Source organism: Megascapheus bottae, chromosome 24 (assembly GCF_031878675.1).
Source record: "Megascapheus bottae isolate mThoBot1 chromosome 24, mThoBot2.hap1, whole genome shotgun sequence".
NCBI classification, from domain to species: Eukaryota; Metazoa; Chordata; class Mammalia; order Rodentia; family Geomyidae; genus Megascapheus; species Megascapheus bottae.
In genome coordinates, this window is record NC_143532.1 from 1363044 (window position 1) to 1375416 (window position 12373).

The 12373-nt window shown below is 54.3% G+C and overlaps 1 long non-coding RNA gene across 1 annotated transcript; it reads right to left on the minus strand.

Annotated features, from left to right (window-relative positions):
- LOC150046767 (uncharacterized) lies at positions 1–2597 on the minus strand. The gene is made up of 3 exons (XR_016539470.1): positions 2181–2597; positions 2006–2071; positions 1–606 (listed from the first exon to the last, which is right to left on the minus strand). It is a non-coding gene; the product is annotated as an uncharacterized LOC150046767 (long non-coding RNA).
- Positions 2598–12373: the final 9776 nt, after the last annotated feature.

The window sequence follows — 12373 nt, forward strand, 5'->3', positions numbered from 1 at the left end:
TCTCCAGTTTCCATAGCAACCTGGAGGCTGTCGTCCTAGGAAGAGAGGAGCTAGGAACAGAAAGGGCTGAGGAGGGTGGCCCTGGGCAGTGGGCTAAAACATGGCACTTACAGATGCGAGGCATTATAAATCACCTCGAGCTCCCAGAGACATTGGTGACAACCAGAGCAGACAGACTGGGAACTTCTCAGAACATCCTGCAGCGTGCAGCTCGGACCCTCAGCAAAGAGCTCAAAGCACTGACAGGGCCAGGCCCTGTCCAGAGCCAGGGGGGTCCTCCTAGGGGCCAGGGGGCCTCTCAGGCCTCCTGCCCCCAGCAGAGCTCGTTTCAGGTCCTTCTGACGACTGTGGTGATGTGAGCTTTCTCCTGACAAGACCGTGTATCCTTAGATGCAGCTGGTCTGAGGGGACAAACCCAGAGCCAGAGGCAGCCTGAGCAGGACATCCAGGAGCCAGGACAAAGGCCTGGCTTGCAGGAGAGGGCCCTGGGTTGCCGAAGACTCCTGCTTCCCTCCCCTGGGGAGCCAGGCATCTGGGAAGAGCCAGAGGTCCTGTGGATCTGGCTTAGTAGCTGCATGGTGTCGACAAAGACCTGGCCATCTTGGTCTGTGGAAGCAAATGTGTACTTCTGGAACACTCAAGTCTTCTCACTGAACCACCTAGGGAGTAATATTCACATCCTGAGAAACATTAAAAAGATGGACAGGTGGATAGGTGAAGATGGATGGATGGATGGATAGATGAATAGATGGATGGATGGATGGATGGATGGATGAATAGATGGATGGATGGATGGATGGATGGATGGATGAATAGATGAATGGATGGATGAATAGATGAATGGATGGATGGATAGATGGATGGATGGATGGATGGATGGATGGATGGATGGATGGATATATGAACAGATGGATGGATGGATGGATGGATGGATGAATAGATGGATGGATAGATGGATGGATGGATGGATGGATGGATGGATATATGAACAGATGGATGGATGGATGGATGAATAGATGGATGGATAGATGGATGGATGGATGAATAGATGGATGGATGGATGGATGAATAGATGATGGATGGATGGATGGATGGATGGATATATGAACAGATGGATGGATGGGTGGATGGATGGATGGGTGGGTGGGTTGATCGATAGGCAGGTCAATGACGGATGGATGGGCAGGTGTATGAATAGGTAGATGGTGGTAGATGGATAGATGTGGGCAGAAAAAGGATAAAGGATGGAGTGATGGTGGGTAAATGGATGGTAGATGATGTAGGATGGGCAGGTGTTGGATGGATGAAAGGTGTGGGGAAGTTGAATGGATGGATGGATAAGGGACAGAGAGATGACAAGTGGCTGGGAATGACACGTAGGTGGATGAGAAATAAAGCACGATGGGTGGTGATGGATGATGACCGACAGGTAGACAGTGGGTGAAGGCTGATGGATGATGAGGAATGGCTGGATGGGAGAGATGGCAGTTCCTCTCATGCCATCGTGTGAGCAGCAGGACTCTGGAGAGCGCTGGAACCCACATGGCTTCAGAAATGTCCAGCCTGTTGGTGGGTAAGGGGCCTTCGGGGCCAGGGGGTCCTGTTTTATGTTCTGTTCCCCCTGGACTGGAAACAGACCCGAAGGGCCCTGGGACCTTAGCTGGTAGCTGGGCTGTGTCTTGGTGGTGGGAGAGAGCTGAGGTGTCCTGGGGTCCTGCTGACCACGACAGCCACTGCAGCCAGTCCTCCAGACACCAGCTGTCCAGCCATTTTCCTGGAAGTGCAGCAGGACAGGAAATGCTGACTGGCCAGGAGATGGAGACATCTCCCAGCCATGAGTAATCACAGCTGTGGCCAGGCGCCTCCCGCCTGGGCCCTGGCACCCTGCCCAGCCTCGCCTGCCTCCTGCAAGGGGGCAGAGAGGACAGGCCAGGCCAGAGCACAGCCCAGGCAAAGGCCACGTTCCAGCACTCTGCAAGTGGGCTGGACAGAGAGAGATACTCACCCGGAGAGGAGTGGCCTAAACGAGTGGCCAAGCGCCAGGCCTGGGGTCAGAACCAGCTTCTGGGCTCTGTGGGAGGAAGAGATGGGGGTCACATGGCAAGACAAGCTCTGCCCCTCTCTCACTTCACAGGGGAGATCAAACCCAGGACCTCCCACGTGCCTGGCAGGTACTCTACCTCGTGAGCTACACTCCCGGGTTTCTTGTTTTGTTTCTGAGCTGAAGTTTCATTTTCTTGGCATGGGCAGGTCTTGAACTCTTGATCCTCCTTCCTCCACCTCCTGATTGGCTGAGACAATGGCTGGGTATCACCACACATGGCTTGCCGTGGTCGTCTTCCATAGTGCTGGTCTGTCCGCTCCACGGCCTGTCTGTCCACATTCTGTCCCGTACCTCCTGCCGGGGTGGCCAGCCTGTTGCCACCTCCCTGCATTCCCGGGGCTGCTCTGGGCTTGTGAGCAGGACACATGTTCTGATTCCCAGCCCAGAAGGAGGGCAGCCTCTGTCACCAGTCCTGGGATGCCTCTGGTCTCCGGGTAGAGGCCTGCATGTGCACAGCTGTCCCTGGCTGCGTTCCAGGAGTAGCCTGTGTGTTTCCAATACAGCCCCTGGGGAGGGCTCAGCGGCGTGGCCAGCCTGGCTCCCAGGGTAACAGCCAGGTGATTTCCAGAGTTTCACATGGAACCAGCTCCGGCCCCCAGTGTTCTTGCTTCATCCTGGCTGCTGCTCAAATCTCAGGATTCGTTCCAGGTGACGAAGTCCTGGTCATCATTTTGGATGGCCTGTAACTTCGTGAAACATCCCTGTGCTTTTTACCACTGCCGAATTTGTACGTCACTTCCAGAATGTTCTATGGTGAGTTACGCAGAGATGGTCATCTCTCTGCACCCAGTTTCTTCCTGGCGGGCTGGCTGACTTTATCATGTCATCTATGGAGAAGAAAAGGTGGCCCAGTTCCAGCTTCTCAGGGCTGGATAAGAGTCTGCTGGACCTTCCTGCCCAGGCTGGCTTTGAACCATGATCCCTAGATCTCAGCCTCCTGAGTAGCTAGAAGAACTACAGGCGTGACCCACTGAGGTCCCACTGCCCAGGGATCTCTGAGCCAGAGCCACGTGGTTCAGTTCACATAGCTTTACCTGCCAACATTCAGAGTAAACAGTGCTCTCGCTGCCAGGTCTGGGAATGCTCTCTGAGGCTGACCCGCTGACAGCCCCAGGCCCGGCACTCAGCACTGGAACGGCTTTCCCTAAGAGGCTGGCACGGTCCTGGTCTAGAACTGGCTTCCCGGCTCCTGGTGGCGACTTCTCCTGTGCCTTCCCTGGAGGAAGGGCAGGCAGCCTGGGGGGCTCTCTTACTACTGTGTTATGCCAGAACCAGGGCTTACATTCAGGGCCTGGGCCCTGTCCCTGAGCTGTTCTGCTCAAAGCTAATAATGCTCTCTCTCTTGAGCCACAGGGCCACTTCCAGTTTTGGGTTTGGTGGTAAACTGAGATAACAGTGTCCTGGACTTTGCTGTGTGGGCTGACTCTGAACTCGGACCCTCAGCTCTGCTGAGTAGCCAGGATCCTCTTATAAGAACACAGATCCAGGGGCCGGGAGTTTGGCCTAGTGGTTAAAGTGCTCGCCTAGCATGCGTGAAGACCCGGGTTCGATTCCTCGGTACCACATACATAGAAAAAAGCCGGAAGTGGTGCTGAGGCTCAAGTGGTAGAGCTCTAGTCTTGAGAAAGTCCAAGGACAGTGCTCAGGCCCTGAGCTCAAGCCCAGGACTGGCAAATAAAAAAAAAAAAAGAACACAGATCTACTCCTGAGGGCTCCGTCCCACTCCCACCCCCACTCTCCCCACCCCTCGCCCCGTCCTCTCAGAGTGAGGATTTGAGGATTTGACACACGAACTCCAAGGCCGCAGCTCCATCCGTTAAACAGCACCGAGTCCTGCAGAAATGTATAAGCTAAAAAAAGCAACAAAAATCGAACCTGCAGACCGCGGCCCCAGCGCCCTGTTCCTCCCCAAACCAAAGCGAACCCTTTTTCTTTTCTTCTCTCTCTCTCTCCTCCTCCCTCTTTTTCTCCCCCCCCCCGTCTTTTATTTTTTGGAACTGGGGGTCAAATCCAGGACGTTATACTTGCCAGGCAAGTACTTTGCCATGGAGCTTCATCGAGCCCCAAAGCTAAACTTTTTCTGTGTAGTAAGTACTCTGCCAGGGCAGACTCAGACTGGGCAAGCCAGGCAGACCCGGGCCCAGGCTCGGCAGTCGGGAGGAAGCAGAGTCTACACCAGTCACCCCCTCAGCATGGAGGGATTCAGGGCCTGGTGGAAGTATCAGCCTGTGACGCTGGCCAGGGCAAGTTGCCTGGAAGCCTCATTACCCCATTGGTATCTCTGGCTGCATTGCATCCCCACTGCAGAAATCCCCCAGTCCTGGATGCCAGGTCCTGGAAAACCCTCTCCGTGGTTGCTCACCAATTCCAGCAACTGTGCAGCTGAGCCTCTGCCTTCTCACATATTCCCGAGTTTCGACCTGAAAGTTTTGGATATCTTTTTTTTTTTTAAATCATGGGGCTTGAACTCAGGGCCTGAGCTCTATCCAGGAGCTTTTGTGCTCAAGGCTAGCACTCTACCACTCTGATCCACAGCATCACTTCTGGTTTTCTGGTGGTTATTTGGAGGTAAGAGTCTACAGGGACTGCCCAGTCCCAGCTGGCTTCAGACCAGGGTGCTCAGATCTCGGCCTCCTGAGCAGCTAGGATGGCAGGTGTGAGCCAGGATGGCAGGTGTGAGCCGTGGAGTCCAGCTGCAGCTTGTGAATCCCAGCATCGCTGGCATCTGACCTTCCACCTGGGCAGGACTCTGCTCTCTGCCCTCGGAAGGAGTGCCCTGTGTATTGAAGCTCTAGTCACAATAGCCATGTGTGCAGCCAGCAGAGGGACCCCACAGCCACTGAATGACAGAAGACACATACCTGCCTACCAGCCTACTCTCCTGCTCACCTAGTCCCCACCCTTCAGCACAGCACAGGCCCCCATATGCAAGGGCAAGGGAACCTCTAGCCTCAGTTTCCCCATCTGCACCAAGGGGGTCTGACTGGTATCACCATCATCCTACTGCAAAGTGCCCAGAGGGCGCCACCTGCTGGACACTGTGCAACCATTCCCCTAGCATCCAGGAAGAGCTCAGGGTGCCCACAGGCCCCTCTTCACGCCTCCACCCCATCCCCCCAGTGACACAGCTGTGGGCTTCTCTCTGAGCCCAAGAGAGGCTGGAGGCCACCCAGGCCTGGACCCAATGATCGAATGACAAGGTGCTCTGAGACAGGGGCTGTCCAAAGAGGAGCCCAAGGTCACACACACCCAGTGCCCGAAACCTGAGTTCATACATCTTCACACGCACGCACACGCACACACACACACAGTCCCTGAGCTCGGTCACTCAAGGCTGACGCTCCAAATGAGCCCCAGTTCCACCTCTGGATTTTGGTGGTCCACTGGAGATAAGAGTCTCACGGCCTTTGCAGAGATCGGAGGTCCTTAGATGCCAGCCTCCTGAGTAGCTTGGATGACGGGCGTGAGCCCTGATGCCAGACTCCCCCTTGGCCTTTCTGATGGAGTACCATGTTGTGGAGGTGGCCCTGAGCCCCTCGTGTGCGCGGGCAGTGGCCCACCCTCTCCCCCCTGTGCTACAAAGTGTGGCTACAAAGCGTACTTGCAGATCTCTCCGGAAAGGCAGCTGGAAGAGACTATCAGAAGCTGACGATGCCAAGTACTTACGGTGCCACGAGCCAGATGTGGTGGTGGGTGCCTGTAATGCCAGTACTTGGGGGGCTGAGACAGGAGGGTGGCGAGTCCAGAGCCAGAGGGGGCTGCCCTGCCTTTAAAAGAGCAGGAGCGTGATTACTGAGCCCCCCAACACTAAAACCCAACTTGGTAGGGCTCGAGCAGCGCAGGTGGTCTGGCATGCCTGGGATTTGTTTTGTAAGAGTTCCTCCAGCGATGGGCACACAGCCAAATTCGGGAACTGGTTCTAGATGGTTCCACGGTGATCAGAGGCTGGGACAGAAGCCAGTCCCCCACCCCCCATGATCAGAGGGGACACAGCCCCGTACCAAACCACCCCAATGCATTCCGGGCCCCTGAGTCCAGAGCTGGGGAGGGGAGGCCTCCTCCAGCCTGGAAGTGGGGCTTGCTCCGCCCCGTTGCCACGGCAACTGCAGACACAATGGCTTCTGTGGAGTTCACATCTATAAATAATTTCTAGATCAGTCCAGGCGATGTGAGGGGGATGGAGTCTGGGGGTGGTTTGCGCTGGCTAGCCAGGCCCTGGAAGTAAGACCATGGGTCAGGGCCTCCTGCAGCCTGCAGGCTGGGCAGAGGAGCCTCTGTGCTGAGCCTTGTGTCTGCTTTGGACGACACAAGGGCGGACCTCAGAGCCCAGTGACACGAGCCTGGGATGCCAGGCTGGGAAGGAAGGCACAGGGGCTCAGGGTCTCTGGTGATTTGGGGACTCAGAGACTTGGGGGGCCACACTACCGACTTGGGGGGCCACACTGCCGCCCTGTCTGGTTCCAAGGGAGAGACGCTGTTCCTGGCTTGGGGAACCTAATAGGCAGACAGAGGGACATGAGATCCAGCTTCCTGGGCACCCAGGCCTGGCTTCCCGGGCCGGGCACAGGCCTGCCCAGCTCCACCTGCTCTGCTTACTGCCGTGCAGACTCAGGACAGCCTGGCATCTTTGGTCAAGAGGGGCAGTGCCCGGTGCCCACACAGGAAGCCCTGGGGCATCAGGCATGCTGGAGCTACAATGTTTCTACTGGCATGGAACAGTCCCCGAGCATCCCAGGAGGATTGGGGACAGCCTGGTTTTGGGGTGCATGTATTTCTATGAGAAGAATGATGAATGTCTGTGCCCACACAGGCTTACTTTACATGGCTGCTTCCTCCTCCTCCTGCTCCTCCTCCTCTTCTTTTTCTTCTTCTTCTTTTGTGGTAGTTGATTTTCTCTTTGTATCTGTTTTCCAGGCTGGCCTGGAACTCACAGTCCTGTCTTTGCCTCTCGGATGCCAGGATGGCAGGTGTGTGTCACCATACCTAATGCTGCCTGGAAGCCTTTGCTGTACTGTTTGATCATTTTATTTTGCTTTACCATTTGCACACATCAGTTTTCACATTAAAAATAGATGAATGGAGGGCCAGGAGTGTGGCCTAGTGGTACAGTGCTTGCCTAGCATGCACAAAGACCCGGGTTTGATTCCTCGGTACCACATACATAGAAAAAAGCCAAGTGGTAGAGCTCTAGCCTTGAGAAAGTCGAAGGACAGTGCTCAGACCCTGAGCTTAAGCCCAGGACTGGCAAAAAAAAAAAAAAATAGATGAATGGAGCCTGATGCTGGCGGCTCACACCTGTAATGCTAGCTATTCAGGAGGCTGAGACCTGAGGATCAAGGTTCAAAGCCAGGCACAAGAGTCCATGAGACTCCTATCTCCAGTTAATCACCATAAAACTGGAAGTGACTCTGTGGCTCAAAGGTAGGACAGTAGCATTGAACTGAAGAGTTCAGGGGCACATAACTGACAAAAAGCAACAAACAAACCAACAAACAATAAACAAAAAGAAGAGGATGAATGGCTGGGTGCCTGTGGTTCACATCTTAACCCTAGCTACTGAGCTCTGAGGCTTGCAGTTTAGAACCAGCCTGAGCAAGAAAGCCATGAAGCCCTATGTCCAGTTAAGTCGAAAAATGCATTGGAAATGGCACTGCGGCTCAAGTGGTAGAGCACTTGCCCTGAGCAAAGGCGTTCAGGAACAGCACCCCCCCAGGCCTTGAGTTCAAGCCCCAGTACCAACACACACCACACACCACACACACACACACACACACACACACACACACACACACACACACGCACACACACACACACTGAATGGGGGTTGGAAGCCTGCCTCTGTAAGTAGAGTGCTAGTAGCAGGAACCAAGTTCCAGTTCCAGTCTCAGACCTAAAGAAAAGAAAAATTGATGAATGGCTGCATGGAGGAAAAGCAAGAAGAGGGAAGGCAGGCGTGAGGGGGCAGGGGCTGGGAAGGAGCGTCCACTCCTGCAGGTTCTAAGCCATGGAGCTGCTGCATTTTCCACCAGTGGGGCTGAGGGCGTCTCTTTTCCTGTCTGCTCAAGGGACCCCCAAATGAAAGGCTGCGGGTGAGCAGTTCCAGGAGCTGCTTCAGGAATCCTCTGAGCGGCCTCTGGCTGCACTCACAACTTGAGCTGAAACCGGTGCCAAGGAAGTAGCTTGGACAATGATTTTTGGTTCTTTCAATCCTGAGGCTGTTGAAGCTGGCTTTCAGGGCTCCCCACCACCACCGGCAGATCAGAGGCCATCCAGGCCAACAAAGCATGCCCTGGGAGCCCCGCAGGCCCTGGGGAGCTGGGAGGAGGGGGCTGCTTGGAAAAGGGACCCTTCCACAGCAGGGCTGGCCAGGGCCTCAGCCTGGGAGCTGCAGGGCTCTGGGCCCTTGCTCACGTGAGGACTTGGTTCTGTCACTCATGTTAGATTCGGAAGACAGGAAGCATCAGAAAGCATGTGGGAATCTCAGGGTTTTCCCACAGTCAGTGAGGATAATTTCCCAAACACCAGGGACTTAAAAAAACATCATCAACACCAACACCAGCTCCCCACTCTACCACAGAGGCCCAACTGCCAGCCTGGAATGGGGGGGAGGAAGGATAATACAGGAAACTGCACTTGGCTGACCCGGGGGCTGGAGGGGCTCCAGGCTGGCCCACTGGGGCCTGTGGACATGGTGGGGGGGTGACTGGTAGAACGGCGGGAAGAAACACGTCATTCTAACACAAACAGATCTCAGGGTTTTGTTTGGCTTTGCTGGTTGTTCCCCCCAGTCTTTTTCTCTTGCTAGTCCTGGGGCTTAAACTCAGGGCCTGAGCACTGTCCTTGGACACTTCTCGCTCAAGGCTAGCACTCTGCCACTTGAGCCACAGCGTCATTTCTGGCTTTTTCTATGTATGTGGTACTGAGGACTCGAACCCAGGGCTTCCTGCATGCTAGGTGAGCACTCTGCCACTAGGCCAAACTCCTGCCTTTTAAATGTTTTATGCCTACTGCTGGGGCCTGGGTGCTGCCCCTTAACTTTTCATTCAGGGGGCTGGGGAGTGTGGCCTAGTGGTAGAGTGCTTGCCTAGCATGCATGATGATCCAGGTTTGATTCCTCAGTACCACATACATAGAAAAAATCTGGAAGTGGTGCTGTGGCTCAAGTGGTAGAGCTCTAGCTTTGAGTTAGCCCAAGGACAGTGCCTAGGCTCTGAGGTCAAGGCCCGGGACTGGCAAAAATAAACAATTTTTTTTTTTTAAGGGAAAGAAAGGTCCTGGAACTAGCTGTATGGAGGCTGTGGTTGCACAGCTTTGTGAATACACTCAGCCCCGCTGAATTGTGAAGCAAACCCAGTGACAGTGGAGACTTGAGGAAGGATTCTCAGGACTCAGCACCCTGTGTGGAGGTGGGGATGCCGTGGCCCTGGCATCCCTGGTTCATCCTGCCACACCCTCCGGCCATGTGGCTGACTGGCCAAGACCCGTGGTCCCCGTGGCTCTGGCACTCTGGAGATCTGCAGGGACACACTGAGCAGACAGTCCCCCAAACCAAGAACTCCATGCCCCCAGACCCTCGGGCAAACCAACAGCCCACTAGTAAATTACAGGTCTGGAGCCTAGCTCCATCTTGTCCTTTGTTTTCTGCATGGCTGTCCCACACTTGGGATATTCTGGGAATGTGACCACGAGGAGGTTGTCTTTCTGTCTCTGCTTCTGCCTGGAGGTTCACTTAGGTCTGTTCAGCATTTCGGGAAACCACGTGATTCATCCCGTGATTCACCGCAGGCTGGCACCGCCACCAGACCCCATCAGACCCCACCAGACCCAAGGACGGGCTTCCCTGCTTACTTTAGCATTGTGTCACAGTAAGGCCTTGTACGCGTGTGCGTGTGCGTGTGTGCGTGTGTAGGTGGGTTGTGTTGTTTTCTATGAATGTTGTCTCAGAATAATAAAAATAGCATCACAACATATTTGGGAAAAGATGTCAGGGCTGCTGTGGTTCTAAGAACAGTCACATGACGCCAATTTCCAAATCAGCAAACTCAACCTCAGAAAACTTTTTCCTTCCTTCTAATAAAATCAAGGGCGCTGTGCCTCTGATTAAGGCACACTCCCTGAGGACTCATTTTGATGTGGCAGTTCTTTGAGACCCGGTCTTGATACGTCGCCCATGTGGGTCTGGAACTTGGGATGCCCCCTAACCCCGGCCTCCAGACCCTTTCTGCAGTAATTTGTGAAACCGGGTCTTGCTTTTTGCCTAGTGGGCCTGGACTTTGACCCTCTCCATCTCAGCTTCCTCAGTAGCAAGGACGCTATTGTTGAGATAGGCTGAACTTAAGGTTTAACCCTCCACGTTGCTGCCTCCCTGGGAGCTGGGATCACGGCTGAGAGCCACCAGCTCTGAAAACTCCCAGGAGGTTTAGTCCCTCTAGTCCCGACAGGACAATTCATCAGTCACAACCTTTATGTCTAGCTTATGAAAAGGCCGGGAGCGTGGCCTAGTGGTAGAGTGCTGGCCTAGCGTTCATAAAGACCCAGGTTCGATTCCTCAGTACCACCTACATAGAAAAAGCAGGAAATGGTGCTATGGTTCAAGTGGTAGAGCTCTAGCCTTGAGAAAGCACAAGGACAGCTCTCAGGCACTGAGTTCAAGCCTCGGGACTGGCAATAAATAAGAAAGAAAAGCAGATATCCCAAACTGAAACCCTCTTAGGCAATCTTTGTGTGTTGACAAATTAAGTAAGTACTTAACTGGAATGTTATTGGCGTGTGTGTGTGTGTGTGTGTGTGTGTGTGTGTGTGTGTGTGTGTTTAGCAGAGGGAAAAAATAAGAATAAACAAAGCTGCAAGGAAGTTTCTGGTAGCAAGCTTTGGTGTGCTCCAGCGAGTGGTCTCCACTGGCTTTTCCCGTTGATTATTTCCCTTGAGGTTATCCTCCCCCATCTCCTCTTGACAGCAGCCCGGAATGCTCTGGGTGGGGGCCACCCTTTTCCTCTCAGGGAACAGACTGTTCAAACGGCTGGTAGTGGAAACGCCTCGCAGAATCCACAGACGTATTGGGGGAGAGCAGAAGCCAAGGCGGGGTGGTGAGGGGCGGCGAGGGGTGGCTGGGCGGGGTGCACAGGAGCCCACGTGGACAGAGGCCCTGTGGCGAGCTCAGGAAGGCCCCATCCGGAATGGGGCCTTCCAGGAAGAGGAGGGCACGGAGGAAGTGGGGGCACAGGCCCAGCCTAGGGACACGAGGGCCTGGGAAGGCTCAGGAGGCCGCTCCCGAGCCCTTCAGTCCAGAGCCCACACCATACCCCAGACGGGACTCAGCTCTGAGAGAGAACATGGTCTCGATGCTCGGTTTCTAGTTGGTGTTCACAGGTCAAGGCGGTGCAGGATCCTCTCTCCCCCGAGGACATACATCAGAAAACCAGAGGGAGGGCGGGAAATGGGGCTCCATGGTGGAGTGACTGCTCACCTAGCCTTGCGTTTGATTCCTCAATAATATCACATAGACATCAAAAGTCAGAAGAGGCGCTGCGTCTCAAGTGATACAGTGCTGCCGGAGTAAAGACGCTCAGGCCCTGGCGCCAGGACTGGCAAAAAACCAAAAAACATGAGCGAGTAAGCAGAAGGTAAGCAAGCCCCGCACCAGTCCCGCCTGCCTCGCACCCGTCCTCCCAAAGCAAACGAAGACTTCGCTTTAAGGACACGAGAAAGCGCCAGACCCTCTCCTTGCCTGGCCAACACGCAGGACTGCACAGATTCCTGAGCCCTGGGCACTATTTCAGCACCCGCTAAGCAGGCCGCTGGCCTCCCTTCTCTCATGGGTGGGGCCCTCGTCTATGTAGCAGTGGGGGAAGCTCTGCCTACCGTCCATGCAAACACACATGAATCCAAGCGCCCCATATTCCACTGGACTCACAATTTCATCAATGAGCAGGATAGATGTTTTATCCATGACATCACCTTCAAAGCACTATTGTATTTCATTGACTTTTAGATGCCGTTTAGTTGAAAACAGCACCATTAAGTCGCTTGCTGTGTAAGACTAAGACCAGGAGCGGTGGTTCAGCCCCGCAGTCCCAGCTACTGGGAGGCAAGGTTCAAGAAGATCCTAATTCCAAGCCAGCCCCGCCAAAGTGGAAGACCTAGTCAAAAAGTAACACAAAAAGGATGGAGGTGGGGCTCAAACCGTAGATCTTAAGGTCCTGAGTTCAAACCCCAGTACTACAAAAAATGAACAAAGAACTGTGGACTAAAAGTATACATCCCAGCTGA